The 24,674-nt window shown below is 48.9% G+C and overlaps 1 long non-coding RNA gene across 1 annotated transcript; it reads right to left on the minus strand.

The window, feature by feature from the left end:
• Positions 1-215: 215 nt before the first annotated feature.
• On the minus strand, positions 216-10,882 carry LOC144158436 (uncharacterized). The gene is made up of 3 exons (XR_013320062.1): positions 10,849-10,882; positions 4,272-4,333; positions 216-351 (listed from the first exon to the last, which is right to left on the minus strand). It is a non-coding gene; the product is annotated as an uncharacterized LOC144158436 (long non-coding RNA).
• Between the last annotated feature and the right edge of the window lie 13,792 nt (positions 10,883-24,674).

Raw genomic sequence — 24,674 nt, forward strand, 5'->3', positions numbered from 1 at the left:
TAAGGCAAGCGCTAAAGGTAACCGCTCAGCAGTTTCCACACGGAACCAGGGAAACTTTAGATATTCTGCAACACTTGCCCAGTAAATGCTGCATATCTCCCCCTTAAAACAGAACAGAGTAGAGTGGCTTGGTTGGAAACTTCCTGTACAATTTATTTAGGCGGCCACATTCCGCGGCGTTTTTGTTTCCGTAATTGACCGTTGTTGGTGACGTCCGACCGCAACGAAGCGTCTTCTACACCGGCGATCTTGTCTTCTCAATGGACAGCGTACCGTCTTCGCCGTTGAAACGAATTACTACGCCACTTCCGACGCTACCTCCAATGGCTGCACCAGGAGTCGCAAGCAAGGCTTCAAAGAAAAACGGTAAAATGGCGTGTACACATAAAGTTAATACTTTAGCACATACTACAATTTAGCCCTTAAATATGTGGGCTTTGCCAAATAAATACAGTGATATCTGGAGGTAGCAATTCCTTCAGACACTTGGTTTTCTCATTTAAAAATGAGGCGTTATATTATATGGTCTGTAAAAACCGCATTTGCTGCTTGACGCGGAAATTTTGGATATGACGTGTAAAGTTTTGCTTCCTACTTCAAAAACGGAATGTTCATCTGTAATATTTTTATGATGTATTATTACAATGCGTATTCCTTGTTACCTCTGCTTCTTTGCTAATTAAAAATTTTAGGACAACACAGCCCTCCTTTCGATGATTGGGAAAACATTAATTAGCAATTATCAAAGCAATATTTCAGTCTTTTGTGCGCCACCTAGTTGTATTGGGGTTGACGTCGTGGCATGTTTTATTCGCGTTGTGCATGGTAGTGATTGCGGACTATCTGCTGGGGCAGCCCGGTACGATTTCAGTTGTTTCACAGCCGGTATTGAGGTAGCCGCCTCGCAGTCCATCGTGCAAGCCTAAGCCTATAACTTGCCGCACCTTCTAATTTTCCAATACCGCCGTCCTCGCTGCTGCCCTCTCGGCTCTCTTCGTGGTAGGCAAATTATGTTATTGAGAAATGACAGGACCACTGGGTAGCGCAGTAAGAACTTCTTGCCACAAAAGCGCCCGGGAAAGTAGAGCAGCCACCTTAGCGGACAATATCTCCAGATGTTTATAAACGGCATGTTTCAATGCTGTTGGACGCTAAGAAAAAAACGGCTCGTAAAGATGTTGACTACTAATACATAAATATTTTCACAGCTTTAAATGCGGATTTCTTTAAAATGCGATATTTTTTGTGCTGAGATTCACCACAATACAGTTAAGAGGTCACTCCTTTTGTTGAAATGCCCAAATGTGGTAACTGGCACCAGCCGGCACTGATGCCGCTGCACAACTGCGCACGCGCTGCTCTACGACGTGTTAAAACATATTGTCGCAAGGACATACATCTTACTTCTCACTTTGTCTTGCTTCTTGCTTCCTCGTAACAATATCGAGCTTCAAGCGCGGAGTATCAGAGCACATTATAGTCTGAGGGGCTAGTGTGAACCGGGTCCTTACATGTTATTCGTATAATATGCTATTCCGCAAAAAACCATCCTATCTTCACAACATAGACCGCGAATTTCATCATGAGTTCAGGCATAACTACCCAATAAACCCACAAGCATCATCAACGTTTAGCATGCCACCTACAATTCAAGTGTTAATAAAAACCTAGTCGTGCATGTTTCATAAATGCAACCATTTAAAATTGCATCGGGTGCACGGTTTGTGCAATTATCCCCTCCCACATCACCAGGCTCACAGTATTTTCCTGCTCCTCGCACTCGGCTTTCTTTCAGCAGTAACCCAAGCGTCTTCTACTATTGCGAGGCAGTCTTTTCGGTGCGTGCCATGACGTCTTCTGCACGGAAGCCGTTTCACGCGGTGCCACCCATTCCACCCCCTAAAGCAATACCTGGGGCGGCAAGCATGGTTATGGTGCGATAAAAAAGTGAACACAGTTTTGGGCGATAGTTTTACTTCGCCCGATTTGCGAAAATTCGAGACGGTCGTCGGCAGCACGATTACAATTTACCCCAAAAATGGCCCAGGCTAAACCTAACGCGGCTAAACCTATTTATCACGAGTGAGAGCAAAACCTATGCACACCGCGTATCCTGAAAGCGCTTTTTTTGTCTACTGCGACGTTCGCTAGCAGTACGAGTTCATTAGTTACTAGCTACCTTGCCCTACTTTCCACTTTATAGTTTCCTGAAAGTTTGCGTTGCTTGAGATTTCGCAGCCTTCCCTCTAGCTTTATCTCTTGGCTGATGATATTCATGATTTCCCTTGCGGTAAAGGGCACGCGCAGAAAACCCAGTCGGCGCGCCACCCATGGTGATACCGATGTGCCAACGGCCGGAAAGGCTGCAGGCACAGCAGAGCTTCCGTGTGCCTGCACCGTGTGTTCCTCTAGTCTTCGTTCCTGTAAACCTGCCGTCAGCGCACTATCAGTCTGCAAGCCCTCGCTCAGTCACGAGGTTTGCTTCTCTTGAAGCGCGTTATCCCTCTGCCGCTGCTGAGAGGTAATGCAAAGGCAACGCAGCGTTTCAAACTTTCATTTTCGCCTATTCACGTGGTACCGCGTAGGCGAAGATGCGAGCAAGTGATGCTGCATAAAGAAAGGCGCAGCTTGCACGCTGGTGGCTAAAATTCACCGCGGCGCGATGCTGTAGCGTTGTAGAGCTTTCGTTCCTAAAAAAATGTTGGCTGCTGCGTTACGTACCCAAGCGAGCAAGTGAATCAATTTTATTAAGAATGCCTGCAGAACGATTAGCCGTCCCGTGTAAGGGAGGCGTCACCGTGACGCGGTCATGACGTCTTTGGGCACCTCTACTCCGGCCGCGGCCTCACTACTTACTCCCTTTGGTCGACCGCGCCTGCCCCAGTTTTGGGGTGACAGCCTCCCTCCGGTTTCGCTCCGTTGTTGCCTTTCGAGGGACGCCGAGATCTGCTGGATGGCCAGGGCTTGGTCCTCTTAATTGTAACTACTCGTTGCGGCCTCGAGCCGCGGTGGTCTCGTTGTCATCGTTGTAGCTTCTTGCGGGTTCTTGGCACAGTTCCAAAGGATGTGAGCTGCAGCGGCTCTCTCCTTTCGGCACGCGCAACACAGGTCACTCACATAAACGCTCCGACATACGTGCTTCATCAGCCTCGGGGTGATTAACGACCCTGTCTGTTGTCGATATATGACCGCTTCCTCACGGAACAAGCCCAGATGAGGTGACGGCATAGTCCATCTCTGTAGTCTGTACCACTCCACGATTTCTTTGTAGGAACCCAGAAAAATTATTCCATCGGCTGCGAACCCGGGTATGCTCCTTCTCAACTTCCCATTATGTATGAATAGGTCTACGTGCCGAGCTGACGACCCCACTGGATGCGACGCGTCACGTGTTTCCGAACGCGCTTTGTGCCTCCGACGCTCCTATTGAGACTGCGGCTGCCAGGCTTTAGGCCTGATGCACCGCTTTCAGTCTTAGCCTCGTCAACCGGTATCCGCAGATTGACGTGCAGTCAGTTTGACGTAGATTGCACGTCGTTAGGCTCAAAGTTAAATTTGCCTCTGGTAAAGTGGAATATAGGCCTGCAACATTGCTTTGATTTATTCGTTCTGGGATTATTTTAACGTGCGGAATCTACACATGGGCTATGAGGCGCGCTGTAGCGGACGTCCCCGAATCAACTACAGCCACCTGGGGATCTTCACGCGCGCTGGAATCTCGACGCAAGAGCATTTTCGCTTTTCGCTTTATCTGAGTTGTTCTTAAATATTTTATTCAAAAAGGGACGGCCGGAGCCCTGCTGGGGTAGTTGGGAAGGGAGAACTCATGAATCATAGGGGTTCGTCATGAGTTCATGGTCGTCGGAAGGCGGCAGAAGTTTTTTCACAGGAGGGTTGTTCGGAATTGAATGGTCCATTCGCTCGTGTACGCCATCACTACATAACTCGCGCAAGACCGCTCTTAGTGGCGAACTCTATGATAAGGTTGATCATTTACTGTGAGAAAATCGATATGGGTTGAGGGATCTGGGTGTATGGAAGCGAAATTCCGGTATCGAGAAAATTTGCGGCATATCCAGACTAGGTGGTGCCAATCAGCCTTGACGGCTTGCTCACAGTACCGACATTTCGGGTTGACTTGGGAGTAGTAACATTTTCGGATCATTTCCGGCGAAAATGATGCACCTGGCTAGAATTACCCAAGATCTTACCGCTTGGGCGCAAGCCCTTAACCAGCGGGTCAAAAAGCACACACAGGAGATTGCACTCACCGATAACACGCCCGTTGTCGATCCCCATCTCACCCATATCTGGGACGTCCGGCGAAGCCTCACTAAGAGATGGCAGGGGCAAAAACATAATCGCACGTTGAAGAAACGCATCGCTCCTCTCACTCATCAAGCCCAAACGTATGCACAAGAACTCTAATGACCGAACTGGCGCAGCTTCTGCGTCCAACTGCAGCGCACGTTACACACAAAAAGGACATGGCCCCTGCTTCGCTCTCTTCTCGATCCCAGCAATACCCGGCGGCAAACCGACCATAAGATACAACGACTCATCAAGAACAGTGATATCCCCTCGCAATGCCTTCTTGAGTCGATCCAGCATCATCTCTTCGGCCACCCAAGCTCCTACCCCCCTCCTCCGGTGAGCCACTATACCGGTACTCCCAATGAAAACCTCGATGCCCCTTTTACCTTAACGGAACTCACCGCAGTGCTTGCCAGCCTCACACGCAATACCACGCCCGGAAAAGTAAGATCCCATAACGCGTACTCCGTAACCTGGATGAAGAGACCCTGCAGGAACTCATCACGCTCTTCAATGCCAACTGGCAAGCAGGAACCCTTCCGGCAGATTGGCGACATTGAGACATCACCCTCATCCCGAAGCCGAACAAACCCTCACTCCCACCACCCTCCGCCCAATCTCCTGACCTCTTGCCTCGTAAAGCTTCTTGAACACCTCATACATCAAGGCCTATCCGATCACTTAGAAAAGCAGAACCTTTATCCTCTTACTATACTTGGTTTTCGCCACCACCTTTCCACGCAAGATGTGCTCATCCAGATCAAGGATGAGGTGCTTGACCACCGCACCCGCACCAACCCGAAGACCACTCTCACATTAAACGTCAAGGGTGCCTGTGACAATGTTACACATCAGGCAATACTGGGTAACTTAAACACCACGGGATGCGGATTGCGAGCTTTTCAATTCCTCAGTGCCTTCTTGCGAGACAGAACAGCAACTCTCCGCCTGGGCCCCCTCACCTCAACTTGTTTCCACACTCCGGCCAAAAGTACACCCCAGGGTTCGGTTATTTCACCTTCCCTCTTTAACATAGCCATGCTCCACCTCCCGGTCAAGCTGCAAAAAACCCCTGGAATTCAACACACGTTTTATGCTGACGATCTCACCATTTGGACAATCCGGGGGTCTAGCGGTGAGCAGCAAGACAGCCTGCAGCAAGCTATTGACACAACGATGAACTATCTCCAACCTAGAGGACCAACATGCGAACCTATTAAATCTGGCCTTCTCGTTCTTCGTGCTCGGACTAAGGGAAGAAAAGATAGCACAACTCCCGATCCCCAGGTCAGCATATCCGGCGCTTCCATTCCACAAGTTGCTACGCTTCTCATCTTGGGAGTTCCATTCCATCAAGACAGATCCGGGTCAGCTCTCCTACCACAGCTACACAAGACAGTCTCCCAGCTGACGCATCTCATTCGTCGTGTCCGGGGCTCCTCATATGGACGGCGAGAGTCAGACACATGTCCCCTCGTACAAGCCTTGCTCACCAGCCGTATCACTTCCGGGACCCCCTTCGTCAATCTGAAACCCCAAGAGACTAACAAGTTGGACGCCCTCATAAGGAAGACCTACAAATCAGCCCTCAGCCTGCCTACTTACACCACGAACGAACGTCTCATGAAACTTGGCCTCCACAACACCCTGAATGAACTGAATGAACTGCAAAGACTTGGCCTCACCCCCACGGGCCGTCAGGTTCTTCATAATATAGGCCGAACCCCGCCTCCTGCTCGTCTTAACCCACAGCGCATCCCCCTTTCCATTCGGCAACAACTCAGAACAGCGCCCATACCCAGGCACATCACCCCATTTACAACCGGGCGCGAAGAGAAGCTCGAGTACGCCACCTCGAAAATCGTTACGGCAATGACCTGCAGACCCGCTACACCGATAGTGCACATCCCTCCCCCAATTCTCCGGCTACGCTTGTCACCCTGGATACTTCTGGCAACACCCTTACTGCGGCTACTTACCGAAATATGCCTACACCCGAAGCCGAAGCCCTGGCCATCGCCGCTGCCATTACTACACACCGAAATCAGCCTTATCTCACCATCATTAGCGATTCAAAGCAAGCCTGACGCCTTTACTAGGCCGGTCTCACCCCACAGCAAGCCTTGCCCATGCTACGCTGCCTGCCTCCGGAACTACAAGTGGCCATTGTCTGGACTCCTGGCCATGCCGCAGCCCGCGAACTGCACTACCTGGCACTCCCAACTTCAAGGATCGACACCGGGTGCTACCCTCCCACCACTGACGACACGCTCCCACCCCTTGATTCCACCTTCTGTTCGATACTGTCCTACTACAGGGACACACGAAGAATATACCCCCCGCCCCACCCCTACCCCTCCCTCCCAACACACCACGCCACCCTTTACCACCGCCTGCAAACTGAAACCTTCTATAATCCCCCCATCATACACCACATCTCGCCGTCCCTTTTCCCCTACAACTTTCCGCACTGTCACATACCTCTCCCCACTTACCACCTTGTTTTCTCTTGTCCTCACCACCCTAACCCCATCTCATCCCCCAAACCTGAGCACTGGGAGTCCGAGCTGACCAGCTCCGCACCAGAGCGACAGCAAGCCCTGGTGCAACGAACTCTGGACGCAGCTGGGACTCGCGATCTCCTGGACTTGGGAGGCTGAGCACATCTTGGTGTGCAAAGTTTATTCCTCCTCCTCCCTTGGGTTCCTGTGAGTAAAGGTTGGCTCGACACTGGATGCCTCGGCGTAAGTTGCTTCCGTCGGTGTTTCTTTTCGTGTTTGTACCTGTGTATGCGGGTGGCGGGGGGTATGCTAGTACTTTACTAGCATACTAGGTCGTTTCGAAGCAGTCAGAAAGGTCAGAAGCCTGGGGGACGGCGGGGTCAACGAAGGAGAGAAAAGAGCGAGCCTCCTGCGCAGCTTCGTGGGCTCCTCATTTCCGGGTGCCACCGAATCATGGCCAGGAGTCCAGTCTATTTGTACTTGAATGTCATAGAGTTGTAGGGCCATTTTTGCCTCGTAATTTGGTTTACTGAAGGGTGCGTCGAACATGGTCGTCGAAGTTCTTGATATACTTCGTAGCAATCAGTTAATATTCTGATCTTTTTTTTTGTATAGGTTGATGGTCGTCGTACATAAGGTAGTCAAGAGAATGGTACTTGCGAGTAGTTCTGCTTTCGTGGGTGTGACAGCGATTTTGGCGTGCCGGGCTCTCACAATAATTCGGTCATCTGGAAAAACCCAGGCAGTTTTGATATTTTGTGGTGTCGGGCTGGCATCAGCATAAATGTCGATTTCGTCGGATTGTTTCGTGGTGAACAGTCTGTGACAATGTTTCTGTCTCGACGCAGCCGTTGCGCGTGCGATGGGATGGGCTGCCGTTGGTTTGGTGAGGAGAGGTCGTTGCTACGTAGGGATGGGTGTCCAAAAATCAGGTAAGGGGATGCGATCTTGTTTATCCCACGCCGTGAGTGTGGCACCTTGATGAGTAAGTTTCCGCTTGAAGTTGTATTGGCCGGTTTTCTCTTGGATTATTTTTTCAATTGGTAGGAGGGACGCCGCACATTGGCGGTTAGGGATTTTTGTATGGCGTGGTGAGCCAGCGATGGTACGAATAGTCGTATTATAAAGACCGTACAGAGCGCATCGCTGGGTACAATTAAATGTGTAAGACTGGGCTCCATATGTAAGAATACCGACTGCGACGGCGCGGGCAAGTGCCTGCATTGGTTTTTGCTTTGCTCCTCCCTGCTTATTAGATAACCTTTGAATCACATATTCAATCGAGTTCTATTTCTGTTTTAGTTCCTTGAGCCATACAGTCGGGCTACTTTTGGAATCGACGAGCATGCCTAGTAGGCGAATGTGGTGGAGTTTGACGGTGATCCGTGCGCTGCCAACTATGATGTTAAAAGCGTTGATCGGGGCCGCGTACGAACCCGCAACTTGGGGTACCGCAGCCCAAGCCTTAGCCACTGCGCCACAATGGCGGCTTGTACAACATAACCCTTCAGGTTTGTTGGCCAGTGACAATGACAGCTATCACTATAAGGTCATGGCAAATTCAATAGATTTAACTTAGCTTCAATGACAACACAAGCACCCAAACTCCGCACCCATTCCCCAATTCCAGTGGGACACCCCAAAATACTCAGCTAACAATCTCGCATAGCCACACAGTGGAATCCGTGTGCACTCAATGGCTCACGGGCCAGTCATAAACTATAATTGGCTGTTGGGACACGATATTCACTAGAAGCATCACGCAGAGGCCTTCAACCGAATATTGTTCCTTTCGCAGTACATACTCATAACAAGCGCTTAGGTGTCCCCGGAGGGTATTTAGAGTATATTCTTGCAAGACGGCAAACTTTGGAATAAAGGCCTGTCTGGAGGAAAGAGACATACGCACTGGGGTTGACGGTAATGCAAGAAAAAATGCTTTAGATTGGGCTTCACCTTTGCTCAGTGGAACTGGGAGGATTGGCTGAAACGATGAATCGAGCTAACCCTCCCACTGACTGTATTTCCCGATTGTCATTTTATAAAAATGCAAAGGTCAAGGGTGTCAATAAGGCAGCAAATTCTTTGTCTCATTGATATTTGTCGTGACCCTAAGGCACGCAAACACATGTCAGTACCTACCTGGGTGCTTCGTTACTTCATACGCAACTACCTACCCCATTCAAAATATTTACCCCCCCCCCTTTTTTTTTAGCTCTAAATCAGCGTAACATCGCAAAAAACTGATGACTCCAAGCACCGAACGCCGAGTTTTAATGCTTTAGTGCACAAAAACGTATCTTGCCAAAAATTTTCAATGCGATCCACCAGTAAACCTTCAGGCTTGAGGTAAAAGACAGCGCCTCAACTACACGTGTTTGGTGATGGAGGTTTTTCCATGTATTTGCAAAAAAAAGGATGTTTGCAACACGTCCTGATTGCAAACATTTTAGGGGAAAAAGCACGAGCTTGAAGTCTGGCTTTATTGCCAGCGTGGTTGAAAGATGAAATTGTTCCCACGCGTGTTTTTAGGTGAATAAAAACACGGGTCACGCATGGAATATAAACATGGGTTAACGTGCACAAATTTTAATAACTAAGACAGTATTCTGTGTTGAAATAAACAAACATGCCTCGTCTATGCCACTTCGGTTTCCTTCTCCCAAAACTCCTGTCAGAATCTACAGGGCAATTTCATGCAGAACGCCTACCAAGAGCAACACCAACGTTATGATGTTAGATTTACCATTGCTCGCAAACTTCAGGCCCTAATCTTGACGCTGCATTTGACAGTAAGAGATCGCCCCCAATATAGTTTATGTATATTTATAGTTCTCAAATCTGCTGTTGTCTGAGGGGAGTGCCAGATCATTGTTTAAATTTACAGTGCAAGAAAATGCATCGTAATGCGGTGATTATTACTCTTTGTTCAGTAGTATACGAACATTAGCTTACCATGGAGTGCACAATGCCTATGTTTCGGCTTCTAAAATTTTTTTTAAAAAGAGTGCTGAAACATTTTAGTGCTGAATGAAGATCATCCGCCTTTTCTCTACCCCTTGTCCGGAAAAAAAGTCGATATTTTGGTGGAGTCAAAGCAAGGTAGCACTGGTTTGCTCCGAACATCATTATGTATCGCTAAGCGTACCGAACACACCTCTCAAAAGTTAGTAAACACGTGTGCGTTAGCTTATCAGCGTAGACGAATTTTGTGTACATGTTCTTTTTCGGAAACTGTGTTTTTAGCAATAACAAGGAATATTTTTAGGGTTTCTCCTGCACAATTATTCAGGTTAACTAGCAGCTATTACAAATTACACCAGTAAAAGAAAATGTCTACAGCTTCTGTGCCTGATTGACGAAAACTAGATGAATTCTTTCGAGCCTGCAAAGGCTCCCTGATGCCTAGTGGTGCGTAATTGAGCAACAAATCTGCATCATTACCCACGATTACGGCACCCATGACCAGGAGCTGGATCGCAAAGACGCGGAACATGGCTGTCTTTCTTGCTGAAATGAAAGAAGGGTTTCTGGATTGAAAATAAAAGGATACATCCATGTTTTTTAAAATTTGCACCCGAAAGCTTCATTCCAACAAATTCAGCGGCTACTATAAGCACGCTGTCATAAACCCAAATAAGAATAATTATAACAAGACCTTCCTGTGCTTTACGGTTAGAACTTCAAACTGGAGGATTTATTGGACGTTTTTAAGGATTCAGTTTATTGACGTTGGGCAAACATTGCTCCTCACGTTAAAGGCAAAATTGCCCTTTACCAAACAAATTCAGATTATTAAAAAGCCTTTACGGATATTTCAACAACAAGCAAGGCATCATGTATGTGCGAGCAAGCGTAACACGGTATTGAGAACAACTTCTCTTATAAATCCTAGTTTTCTGCAATCACAATTTCAAAGCGGTCCAAACTGTAAGGCAACTACTGGGTGCAATCCTAATGTTGTGCATTTCGAGTTCGTTGTTCTCGATATGAATATACCTGCGAGTTTCCGGGTAAATAAGTAGTCACTCACCAAAGGAACTTTAAGAACAAGGCTCGAAGTTTGTCTATAAGCTAGTTGGTAATAAGCCTGGAACAATGCCGTCCTTTATACAACGCGAACCAACAAGAATTTTGTTTTTTTCCTCAACTTGACTGAAAGAAATCTCTCAACACTACTTGAAACAAAGCAATTATTTCTGTTTTCTTTCTACCTAAACATGGAAGTTTCACGGTCGTTTTCAATTATGGTAGAAGCAAAACAAGTTAATTGGAAATGCCAGAGCAATACGAAATTGCTTTCGGGAAAGGTTTGTTATTTCAATACCGAGATGCGACTTGTATTGTTGAAAAAAAAACAAGTATGCTTTCAACGTATGGGAAAATTTTTATTTCTAGAAGACACTTCAAACCGTCCTTGTTTGATGCTTGCTTCTATAATTTAATTATCCTTCTGCAGCAGTTCGGTTCCAGTGTCGAACCGACGCAGCAGTTGCATTGTACGCCGTATCCATTTCATTATGTTTTCTTCTGTGCCGCCGAACATCAAGCGAAATACCTTGTCAATGAGGAGTAATTGCTGCCAGGCTTCACGGCACCACCCAATCCTGTAGTGTCATAAAATTGCGCATCAGATTCAAGTAGGGCATAGGTTACTTCCTAAGGGCACCTGCGTACGCCTATGACATGGCCTCAATTTCATTACGCTAGACGGCCGGACTGCCGATAAAGGATACCAGCAGACTGAGTGAAAAGGTTAGGTACTTTGCGTGAAGTACTTCAGAGTTTTAAAATGAACACAGTTGAACCGAGCGGCTATTTGGAAGAAGATCACTATACAAGAAAGAATGCATGTACGTTGCCGAAAGAAGCTGTAGCTCTAGAACTCGCTCTACGCAAGCGCTATCTGCGGTGTCTTTTGCAATCAGGACGTTCAATTAAAGGAATTCACCTTGAAGGTAGCGGGGAGCACGCAATGACCATACGCAAAATAATTGCGCACCATTCCGAGGCAACGTGGACCAGATTAAAGGCCGATGTCTTTAATAAAGCACCTGTGTAAGATATGAAAGTGTCTTCTCGAAACTGGAACGCAACCACACATTTCATCAATGCCGTTGGGAATTTATTCACTGAATGATACGTCATTAGGTTTATTTCGCGCATTAGGCGATACAATGCCAGGGAGAAGGCATAACTGGTTGAAAACTCACCAGTACAACACATGGTTTACTTTACAATTCTGCGAAAGTGTGACAAGAAAATACCAGAAAGTTATGAAAATTGAGGTCATGTTGAGGCAATTTCGGTACGTTTACAGTTACGTATAAGCGGATTCTGACTAAATTTGTAGCATTGGCAGAATGCACCTGAAGCCTATGAGCACCATGCAGTTTAGCCTGTAGATGGGAAGAATTCAAAGTATAACCCATATCCCTAATGAAAAATGTCTGGAGCGCCACATTCGCTGAAAGCTGACATCGCGAAAGCTGACATCATTCCGTTGGCTCATGCGGTCTTGTATATAGAGCTACGCGAGATAAAATGCTATGCCGGTATATTTAAATCACTAGCCTTACAAATTTACGTGATACTAACTAGATTTTTACTTGAACAGCCAGCATTGTAGATACAGCAGTGCATTTATTGGTTGCATTGAGGGGATAAAATGTCCTTTGAAATAAACCTTCAGATGTGGGTGTTTATGAGAACGAAGATTCTTTTTTACAGCCATGAGCCATCAATACGCAGGTTTGGGATACAAAAGGTAAAGAAACTGACATCTCACCGTTACTCTAATTTTTCTACCTGTGTAATGTAAGAGGGGTCTTCGACCATACATTTACTCTATGTTTATTCTACAATAAAGTTGAATGGACGCTGCACCCACTGCGCCTGAGGATATCCGAGCTTCCAGGCGTGCTCAGAGGGCGGTCCAGAGGCATATGGCCAAGCTTGCCAAGAGCGAATGGGAGTCCTTCTGCTCAAAGTTGGACCCAAGTAAGCCGTTTTCCAGAATATGGCGCCTGGTTCGAAGCCTGCGGACCCCACCAAGTCAACTGCTCAGTTGCACTCAGCATGAACACGACTGACCTACACGTCGCTAATGCCTTCTGTAAGAAAATAACCACGGTGCCGACACCTGTACCACCATCATCTTCGCCCCAGAGCGAGGATTCCCCAGCGATGTCGTGTGCCATGGACGTTCCATTCTCAATGGCAGAACTGCTAGCTGCAGTGGCCTCCATCAAAAAATCCACGTGCCCAGGTCCGGACGACGTCAACTATACAACCCTTTCGCATTTAGGCGAAAAGGGGAAAGGATGCCTTAGCCTTCTAAACGTTTTTAACCGCTCATGGCAGACCGGCCGGCTAAAGCCGAAATGGAAACACGCCCGCATTGCGCCAGTTCTAAAGCCAGGGAAAATTCCAACGGCCATAGAGTCTTACCGTCCCATACCCCTCCTGAGCAGTGTCGGCAAACTGATGGAGAAGATGGTGCTGTATCGCTTGGACTGGGATTTGACAGTCAGGAAGGTATACCCGCCACAGATGTCTGGCTTCCGCAAGGGTCGTAGCAGCATCGATAATGCCATTGCCCTTGCAACCAGCATAAAACAAGCTAAGTATTGGCGGAACATCATCATTGCCGTGTTCCTGGGCATCAAATCAGCCTACGACTGCGTAGCGCATGGTGCTATTCGCTCGGCGATGAAGTCTTCAGGAATAGGAGGCCGCATGTATTCATGGCTATCAGACTATCTCTCCGATAGGTATGTATACATGTCAACACACAGCGGCGACTCAGCACTGTACAGAGTGACTCGAGGTGTTCCCCAGGGCGGGGTGATAAGCCCCACGCTGTTCCACATCTCCATTATAGGCCTGGAAAAATGCTTGCCGCAGTCGGTTGAAATCTCCTTGTACGCGGACGACATCTGCATATGGAGCTCTGGCCGTAACAGACGTGTGCTACGGTCGATACTTCAGCGAGCAATCAACTCCATTGCATCGTTCTTGGCAGCACGAGGAATGGAAATTTCGGCAAGCAAATGTGCTGCGTTGGCTTTTACGAAGCAGGACCTCACGCACTACCGGCTCACTGTTGGCGGCACTGACATCCCATACCTTCCCAGCTATAGGTTTCTGGTGGTGACATTCGACAGGTCACTCACCTGGTCACCTCACGTCCGCCATCTCAAGGAGAAGCTTACCTCAATCTCCCGTATATTCAGTATGCTCTCCAGAAACTCCGGCGGTTGCTCCGTTAACTCTCTCCTTCGGCTCTACGAAGCGGTCTGCGTTGGCTTCATACGCTACAGCATCGCCGTTTTGGTCCCCCTTTCTAAAGGAACTATCAAGGCTCTAGAGTCCATGCAAGCACAGATCTTGAGGACTTGCATTAGTGTTCCGAAAACTACCTCAACTGTTTGAACATTGACGGAATGCTGACGTCTGTCACCCTTGGCTCTCGGCACGCAGGAGCTCCTCCGCGTGCGACTGCGTATTGTGGCTAGGCAATGTGACCACCCTTTAGCGCCAAGTTCGGTCCCTGAAGTGTGCGACTTCCTGCCGCAGCATTACCAGCCGCCATCACTTCATCTCCACCCGCCCTGGATGTTCCCGCCCATGAAAATAGTGACCACGGTGCCCGGAAACTCAAGGAGCATATTCCACCTGCCGCTCTACGGTTTTTTGCTCTTGAATATATGTACAACACATACGGAGGTCATACACATCTGTACACTGATGGATCGGTGTCATCCACATCATCCACTGTCGCAGTGTGGATACCTTCGTCCCGCACCACCCTCAGTGCCATGCTCAGCCACAAAACATCATCTACGGCTGCCGAACTTGCATCTCTGCAGATGGCCTTGGCTCACATCATCGAGCAGCCGGCACGCGCGTGGGCCATTTTCACGGACTCTCGGGCTGCACTGCAATGTCTGGCGTCTTTCCCCAAAGATCAGCTTGTGCTTGATGTACAAGCTTTATATCTTCAAGCTCTGCAAGCGCACCATCAAATAGCACTTCAGTGGCTCCCTGCCCATTGCGCGATAACTGGAAATGCGAAGGCGGACGTTGCAGCATCCACAGCGCATGACCAACGCGGATCAAAAATACCGGTGCCATTTTCTCGCAAAGATGCTTCAGCCCTTGCATCCAGTGTGGCATGGAGCATGCAGCGATCGCTTTGGGCAGACGCATCCCGCCATTACGCGCCCCTCTACTCTATGCACCCGCATTGTAATTTTAAGATCCCACCTGGACTATCGAAGCATGATGAAGCAGTACTCCACCGCATGCGGTTGAACGTCGCCTACACGCGATACTACTGCTACAAAATCAACCAGTCCTCCTCGCCTCTGTGCCCACAGTGTGGTGTGCGTGAAGGCCTCCAACACCTAATATGTGACTGTGTGCGCTGTACTACACAAAGAGTGTCTCTCGCAGTGTCCCTGGGCCGGCCGCTGTCCGCAAAACTAGAACTGAGGGACGTATTAGGTCCTTGGAACTCTCCCAAACGTGTCGTTCGTGCAACGAAAGCCTTATTGGCATACCTAAAAGACACAAGTCTTGATCAGACTTTGTGATTAGTCAAAATCTATGTATTCCTCTTCATCATTATAATCATCACCGTCATCGCATTCATCTGGCGTAGCAAGCCAGGCATCTTAGCTGGGCTGACATCGCCAGTTTTCATTAAAGATTCTTCTCTCTCTCTCTCTCTCACCCACTCCAACGTTCTTTTGATGTTGAAGCTAAAATTTCTATAGGAATACCACATTGCCGGGAACAATGAATAGTATTAGTTTATTTGTTTTGTTTTCCCGTCCGGCTCCACCGGGCTGATTTATCGGTGCCCCAAGTGAAGCACGTGTTCCATTCTTTCTTTCTTATGCCACACGGTCTCATTTGATAGGGAGTGTTCAGCCCTAACGCCACTAGCGTAGAATAGTCTTTTTTGATCTACAGTGTTCTCGATGTAATTCGGCGGTTCGAAATACACCCGCGCAGAAAGATAAATGCCCGCAGAGCAGACGCCGCGGCATTTCGATTCGCTGGCAGTCGCCCACGCACGTCACTATGTTGACTGCTGCTTCGCCGCCTGTGTGTTATTTGAGTTGTTAGGGGAGTGCAAGTTCGCTCCAATAAACTTGTTTTTCCTTGAAGACAACTGTGCCGTCTTTGGCTACGTGACACCTGGTGTGATGCGGGGTACATGCACCCAAAACCATCTGCAAGTCTCCAAGCAAGCCCCACTTGTACCAGCCGCCGACAGCAAGGCCTCCCACCCGAGCTCGGTCTACTACCGGAGGAAGTGAAGATGGAAGACATCGCAACCAGCACAATAGTCGACCAAGCCAATCCTTCCGTCGTTCTTCAACAACCTCGGGAGCCCCCATCATACCGAGAATCCCGTGGTGAAGAACCGTAAGCGTGGCTGGTGAAGCTGGAGCGCGTCCGAAGTTTCAAGCAATGGGGTGATGAAGAAACCCTACGGCAAGTGTTTTTCTACCTCCGAGACTGGGCTCGAGTCAGGTTTCAAAATCACGAGAGCTCGGTAACATCATGGAGCATCTTAAAATTGCAATTTTTGAAAGCGTCCACAACTGTTGTGCGTAAAGAACGAGCTGAGCTATTGTTACAGACGCGAATCCAACGGCCCAACGAAGGTGTTGTAGTGCTCGTTGAAGAGATGAAGATGCTGTTCCGGGATCTTACCCTGAAATGGCAGAAGAGAAGAAGCTGCGCTTTCGGATGCGGGGGGTAAAACAAGAGCTCTTCGCTGGACTCATTCGCAACCCTACCCCCCAAAAAACCGTCGTTGAGTTCGTGACCAAGGATTGCATGATCGAGAGGACCCTAGAAATGCATTCGAGGCAGTACGATCAACCAGTCAGCGCGTTTTTGGTGAACCCCCTCAACGCCCCTGGATGTGCGTCGGGAGATTTACGGGAAACAATCCGCGCCTTCGTTAGCGAAGAACTTAGGAAACTTTTCCAACAATGCCGTAACCCCAAGTCGCCTCCCTGACCGACATGATGCGAGAAGTTCAACACGCACTGGGAACTTCTGCACCGTCGGAAGCGCCCGGTGAGCCACAAGCTATGGCCTATGCGGGAGCTGTTCGTCGACTTCGCCCTGCTCCAACCCGTCGTCAAGAGGCCCCGATGTACCGCTTCCCACTGTCACCCACTCGACCCCCCACCCCCCCACCGACCCCCATAGACCAAAACCAGACGCCGAGGAAGGCGGACGTAGGGAGAACCCCCTATAATCATTCTCTGTGCTACCACTGCGGAGAGGTTGACCACATCTATCGTCGCTGCCCAAACAAGAGACTCGGGCTGCGTGGTTTTTCCATCGACGCACCTCGCCCCCTCCCTGCCCAACGACCACGTGAGATCGACGAGTATACGTCTCAAACCAGCCGTGGCCCAGCCCGTTTCAACCGTTCGCCATTTCAACCGTTCGCAGTCCGTTTCAACCACCGTAGCAATGCTGACTTCGCACGTGGGATGTCCCCTAGCCCACGCGGGATAAACTAAAAGCAGCAGCTTCTGGAGGTGAAGTTGCACAACGGCAGGAAAAACAAGAACTCGGGCCAAATACCAGAGCCATGGCTCCGGGCAGACATCATCCCTATACGCCGCGAGCTTCGCGATCGCTGCGCCGCCTGCCGCCGCTTCTCCGCTGCGTTAAAGGGACACTGAAGTGAATTTGTCAAGCTCCCGTTTTTGCTTGCACTGTGTAGACTGGCTCAAATTAACACACTATTCATCGTTTATCCGGTTGACAAATCGGTAATTATTTTACAAAGCGCGAAAGAAGAAAAACTACTATGCGCGGTTTGCGGCGGCCGCACCAACTAAAGGCGCTGACGTCAGGAGGGGGGGGCACCGTGATTGGACGATGCCCAAAGTTAGCAATCAAAAGTTTCGGTTTCGGTTTCGGTTCTGTAAAACATGCGTGACATCTGATGGCGTTGTTGGATGGGCATTCTCGATTTCTCAATTATCGCCGTACCGCGCTTCTGCCATGTTGTCGGCTGTCAAATGTCTAAGATAAACCTCCCAGGGCGGCTTGGAATCGTAGAAATCACTAGACGAGGCCTACGCAGTGGATGAACGCCCTCCGCGTCACCGCAGACTCTCAAATGCCATGCGCTTTTCCCGCATATTCGGAGCTTGCCTCACTCATGTCTGTTCGTAAAAAGCTAGTTCGCACCAGGCCAAGGGTGTGCTGATTCAGGCCTGGGCCCACTGCCCGCAAGCAGTCGGTGCTTGTGGCAACAGCACGCCAACGAGAACTCGCTAGCGCGTCATTGTCAGTATGCGCGCGTTCTGCGATCTCGCTCGTGGAGCAGTGAACGCTACGGCCCAAAAATGGTGAACTCAGTTCAGAAAAGATCGGCCGCATACGAAAAATCAACTTACAAAAAAAAATACATGTACCCTGGGGGATTCGAACTTGCGCCTTTCAAAATAAATTCCAGCGCCTCAGACCGCTAGGCCACGAGCCGGCGCTGGGTGGAACGGATATATAAGGTTTATAATGTATGACCAGTTTACACTTTTATTTATTTTAAGCATTTTAAGTACTTTATGTGACTATTTGTTGTATATCACTCCTTCAGTAAGTGTCCCCCAAACTTCCACAATATCTCACGTCTAGCAATTGCATTTCTTTGACGGAAAAGCGTTCGCACATGTGCGGTCGTGCTGCTGACCGCTGTGCTTGTTTACCCAGCGCAAAAAGTGCTTCCTGCTCCCTAGTTTTGCGCTGTACGGTAAAAGTTTCAGGTGATTTTATTTTCTTAGTACCTATATTGACTTCGCTGACTCTTCTCCCGCCTTCAATTGGCCTTAGATTTTCCTACTGGCGTAAAGTCAGCGAAGCGTCGCATGTGCGCTTGTGCAGCGCTTGTGTGGAGCGACCCGGACTCTGAGTTTGACACAGTGTACAAACTAACAAAGTAAGGAAAGGCACATTCTTTCATTCACAAAGGTGTTGTGGCTTAGTTTCAATTGAGCGAGCGAATAGCGACGGCCCGTCGGCGGCCGGCGGACGAAACGCTGGGCCGACTGACTCGATCGGTAGGTCGGCTGGTCGGCGAACCGTGCAGTAGCGCAGCCATTTTCCAGCTCATCTCCTGCTGACGTCACACGAAAACGCCACAGAAAATGGGCGAGCGTAAAGAGAGGAGGACAGCATTTTCGAATTGATTTTTCTACTAAATAAATTCACGTAAACGCGGCCAGAGTGGTCGAATCAATGCCTACGGACTCCGAACTACAATTTGCGCTAGTAATCCCGCAATGTTTACAAATCACTTCAGTGTCCTTGAGCGCTACGTGGTTGATAGGGGCTCATGCAGTGCTTTGGTTCTCTTTCTCTTCCCTTTGCCTTTCCGTGCCATAGCTAACTTTATATGGTGACGTCTGTATGCAAATAGCACGTTTAAGTCACTTCAACAAACAGCTGCGTCTTGGTAGAGTGCTCGAACGCCAACAAGAGCTACCCGGGGAGGCGGTTCTGCGCGCTTTCTGACCTCTCGTATGGCCGTCGACGACGGCAGCAGCGTATAACCATGTCACCTCCGAATATTCCAGGCACAAGTGAATTCTATTGTCGCCTCGTTTAGACCTGATACTGCCACAGTGAGAGGTTGGTTTCGTCTTGCAGCGCGTACAACGAACGCGGCTTCGTTTCGAACATGTACGCCCAAGAAAAATATGTTTTGTGGATCTGATTACCCAATACCTGACAATAAATTGTGCCTTTTATGGGCATATAAGCCACGCCAAAAAGTTAATTATATTTAAAGGCTGTGTGTCGTTAAATATCTTCCCACACATGCCTTATAGCAAGAACCACGGTAAGTTAATGAAACCACGGAAAAATAAATGGTGTGCAAATGCGGAAAATACAGAATGGCTGGTAAGGGAATGAAAAAACCCAGTGTACCTACCGAAATGCTAAAGACGTTCGTCTAAGCTTAAGCCAGGTAGGACTCACCATACCAACAGATGCGAAATGCATTGCAATTTTTCAGGACATGGGGGGGGGGGGGAGGGGGACGCTTAACTATCATTGTGCTCAGATGTGGAGCGAAATGAAGGAATGAACGTTTTAGTAATCACACACACAAGCTGCGGGTTCACTTTACGTTTGATTTTCCTCTTCAACGAACAGCTGATTTGGCAGACATTTTTTGAAGTATACAGAGTAGGCAGTTCACAAGCGATGAAGGGTGTCCTTTGAAGAGTGTAGTATCTGATGTTTCCTTATTTCAGTTTGTGCTGAATTCTGCAGGCTCCCCATGTCATACGACGATGTTTAGAAGAATTTAGCCGCGGACGCAGACTATATAAGCCCGTCTTCGCGCTGCTCGCGGAGGATAAATAGTAGATGATGAATGTTTGCGACCGTTCACCTCACGACAAGACGACCCAGCATTAAATATTTAGTCGTGTGCTGATTCCAGGGTATAATTTTGCATTATCCATCGTACTTCTTTCGTAGAATGTTCGTGAATGATATGCCACATTGGCTTGTTCAGGGTAGTGATCAATATCTCAAGTATGATACTAGCAAGCGTAATTGCCGTGCTGTCAGGCATGAGTGCTCCGCTAGATTATGTAAGCACACGCACGCAAAACCGATTTACATCGTAGTGTATAGCCGTAGCATAACCATCTGAGGAAACGCGGCTTACGGAGACACTGCTAGTAAATTTCAGGGTACTGGAACTACAATCCCCTCTATGCATTTCCCGGCTTCGCTACGCTGGCCTGTGGAACACACCTCCCGCTTTATACAGATCGAATGTGCCACACTAGTAACGCGTCAGAAACATTTACACACTCGTAAATACACCACACTTGTAAACAGAGTGACAGCTCCACTAAATATATATTTTCAACGCATGTCAGCGGTAAATCTCAGCCGTGAACGTGCCGAAAAAGCCGTGGCGACAGTAGGGAACAGGCCGGTGACTCCAGCGGCTGCTTTCGAAATGGGCGACTAGGGGGACTTCAGTGGCGCCCCAACAGGCAGCGCTCGAGGCGTATACCAAAGCCATGCAAACCACCCGAGCACTTTCTCAATTTGCGCCCAATCGCATTAATGTGCACTTTGTGGAAACTGCTGGAGCGAATGCTGGCTACGCGACTTCAGTGGTGGATGGACACTCACAGGTGGTACCACCCGGCACAGATTGGGTTCACACCTCGTCTGGGGACCGAGGGTGAACTTGAGCACTTATCATCAATGGTGCTACTTGGCGGCCGATCTCGCAAAGTGCGGACGTTGCTTGCCATGGACATTCACAAGGCATATGACAACGTCAGCCACAGCGCTATCCTGGAAGTTCTCCAAAGCCTACTTGTCCCGGAAAAGGTCCGCTCTTTTATCCGGACCTTCTTGACTAAACGATTATTTTCAGTGCGGATTGGTGGAGCTAGTTATGGCTATTTTACGCCCGTCCATGGAGTGCCTCAGGGGTCGGTGATTTCACCCATCTTCTTTAATATCGCTGTGCTTCCGCTTGCCTGGCATCTTGGCTCCATGTCTGACCTACAGCTTCTGGTGTACGCGGACTATATTCCAGTATGGACTGTCCACCCAAACCTGTCCCGGCAAGCCGCGAGCCTGCAACAAGCTTAACTGACACACAGAAATGATGTCAATACGCTGGTCTCTCGCTTTCAGTCGAAAAGACCGCCAGTCTGTCCGTGGCCAATGCTTGGGGCCGTCGTAGACTGGAGATGTCACTGATCGCGCTACAACGGCCAGTCTGCGCGCACTGCCACCTCTCTTCGCGTACTGGAATTTGAGATTTCATCGTCAGGGTCAGCTGCCTTGTGGCTTCGATCTGCCCGCCAACAAGCAGGTAAAATGCTACACCTTATCCGACGCATTTCATAACATTCTGTAGGCCCCTGCTTCAAAATGGCCCTACTGTTGGTGCGGTCAATACTTCAGCCTTGACTTGTCTATCAGGCTCAATTCCAGCATATGACCCAAGCGGAGTGGGCCCGACTTGAAGCAATTAATAGAGCTGCAATGCGCATGATCACCTGCCTCCCTCAACTAACGTCTATACCATCTCTTCAGGCAGAAGCTCAACTTAACACTCTGGATCAGCTTATACATCAGCGCCGCTCCACCCACCAGCACACGCTTATTTTTGTTCCGGAGGCGGCGGCGCTGGCGACCTACATGGGCCGTTCACTACCCGCCATACCAGCCCACCCTGTAGCTATAGGCCTCTTTGGCTGTACCATCAAGTGACAGATAACCGGCCGCTCATTCGAGTCCACAGTCGGTCGACGGGAAACGCAGACGCGCAATCCGCTGGCGTACCATTACTAGTGACTGTGAACCAGTCTCAGGTTGTAGAGGCATTAATGGACGCTGGTGCCCAAGGCGGCCTTCTAACTACGGCGATCGAATGCCCCTCTCATTCAGAAGCGAACCAAAACTGCGCTTATGAAATACTTCGCACCTGGCCTTCTATGCTGGCGGAGCTTACAGCCATCCGGGACAGACTGCGAGCGCTACTACCGGCACTTCTTCAAGCCTCTGAACGTTTTACGGCACAAATTTACGCGGACTCAACGGCGGCCATATACGGGATTTGCGACGGGTAGCCTCCAACTCGTCTGTCCCAAGAGACATTTATAAACTACTGGACACCTGCCCCTGCCCTCTCCGACTGTTGTGGATCCGGCGTAATCCTATCACCGCTCATATTGCGGCGGATAGTTCCTGTCACCTGACGTCGATTCCACGGCCGCTGCCCTTGCTCACAACTTACCCACATGAACAATTTCTCCAACTAAAGGAAGATCTGCGTCGCGCCACACGCGGTATCATCCCACCGTGTGGAACAAGCCTTCCCAGTGGGCTCGCTCGCTGGGAGGAGGTCCTGCTGCGTATACTTCGAATTGGGGTGGCCCTCTCTCTAGCGGTAGCCCGGGCGTGGCCACCGCAATACTATGCCCCGTTTACCAACTGCTCCTTCTGTACGGCTCCTTCCGAAGATGCCGACACCAATCACCTGTTATGGACGTGCCCTTCCCTGAGTGCAGCGAGATCCCGATATCTTCGCGGCACAGGCCTGCATCCTGGGAGACCCCCCTATCTTCAGCAATGGCTGTGGGGGCCCCACCACCGCTGTCTTCTGGAATTCCTCCTGGAAACGGGCGCAAACTTGTACCTGTTGGACCTTATGCCAAAGGGCATACTATCGCAATTAAAAAAAGTTTTGTGTAGCGGGCACACTATTCCTCCTCACACCTGATTTTTTGCCAATCCCCCGCGTTATTACGTCCGCTCGACATTTTCCTGGTATTTGTACTGCGTACGCACGGCGCAACCAAGAGCTTAAACAGCTCTGCCTATAAATTATTGCTTTAAATGAAGTTCACGCTCTCTCACAAGGCATCCAGTGTGTGTGAACCTTCCTGTCACGCTCCGGAATCGTAAGATAGTTTACCTAGCCAAAGAGCCGCAGTGCGAAAAAAAGCCGCAGTTTACATTTCTTTAAAGTCGGCTAAGACATACCGCTTCGATCGGCAGCGTACGTCCATTCTGCATTGCAGTGGCGTTCTTCTAAACAGCTGCTCTTACTTACTCCGGCTTTATTTTGAAACTAGTACAGCCTGCAAAGGAACTGCACTGTTTAGTCTCTCCACTGGTGTCGTCCATTTGCCTGCTCTTTGCTCTTATAGCGCAACCAAATTTACGACTTAGCAGAGGAGTGTAAAATATTCCTCCACAAGGTAGCTTAATGATGTTGAATTTTCAGACGCTTACGCACTATCTGTATCTGATATGCAACTTTTAAGAATACATGAGGTTGTGTGGTGAACAGATACCTGGCTGCAGATGCTTCTCTCGTAGGCAAGGTAGTTCCAACGGAACAAAAAATGCACAAAGCGATAAAATTGATACGTCGTATGACGTAATTGCTCTGTCGGCTCTGAAGTGGAGTGCAATCCCCACCAGAAGGTTATTTCAGTTACAGACGCAGATGGTATACAAGGCCGTGTCGAAGTTAATTAGGGCAACAGAGTTTTGCTTCCAAGGTTGCAAGGTTTTTTTTTTTTTAACAAACAATGAACATACAATCTAGGGCACCTCAATAAAGAACCGCTCCCCAAAGCGCTGTTATGTAGTGCTGGCGTTTTCAATTAACGTGCCTCGCTTCCAACATAATTGAAAACGGCCGTAACATATTTATTTCCCAGTAGAGCGAAAGGAAAAAGAATAAATTACACTGTTGCATGCATCTTCGTAGATGGCTGTCATCAGAAGTTTGAAAAACATATAACCATCACTGGTTCCCGCTGCATAAAAGCACGGTATTGCACCAGGCCAGTTATTTCAGTTATTTCAGACAAATTTCGAGCCTCCTTCGTGAAGCTCCTTCGGTAACTTATCAGTTCCTCGTTACGATATTTACAAGCAGAACTACCGCTTTCTTCTAAATCTCTTACAACATTTATCGCTTGCAGACTCAAAGATATTTCATCATCATCATCCTACTCAGGCCCACTGCAGGACGAAGGCCTCTCCCGTTGACTTCCAACCACCCCTGTCCTTCGCTGCTCGAGTCCACAGTTTACAACCGATTTTTTTTTTTTTTGTTTCATCCCTCCATCAGACTAATGGCCTTCCCCTTCTTCAAGACCCATCCCTTAGTATACACTGGTTGTGGTGGTTGTGGTTTGCGACGGGAAAAGGAAAGGAAATTCACTGGGGATATTTTGAGCTCGGCAGGGGGCTCACCTGCATACAACCCAGTGCAGGTAAAGGGGAGGGGAGGGAAGTAGAGGGGGAGTG

This window comes from Haemaphysalis longicornis, unplaced genomic scaffold (genome assembly GCF_048455015.1).
Source record: "Haemaphysalis longicornis isolate Haplotype H1 unplaced genomic scaffold, Haemaphysalis longicornis Haplotype H1 scaffold_10, whole genome shotgun sequence".
NCBI classification, from domain to species: domain Eukaryota; kingdom Metazoa; phylum Arthropoda; class Arachnida; order Ixodida; family Ixodidae; genus Haemaphysalis; species Haemaphysalis longicornis.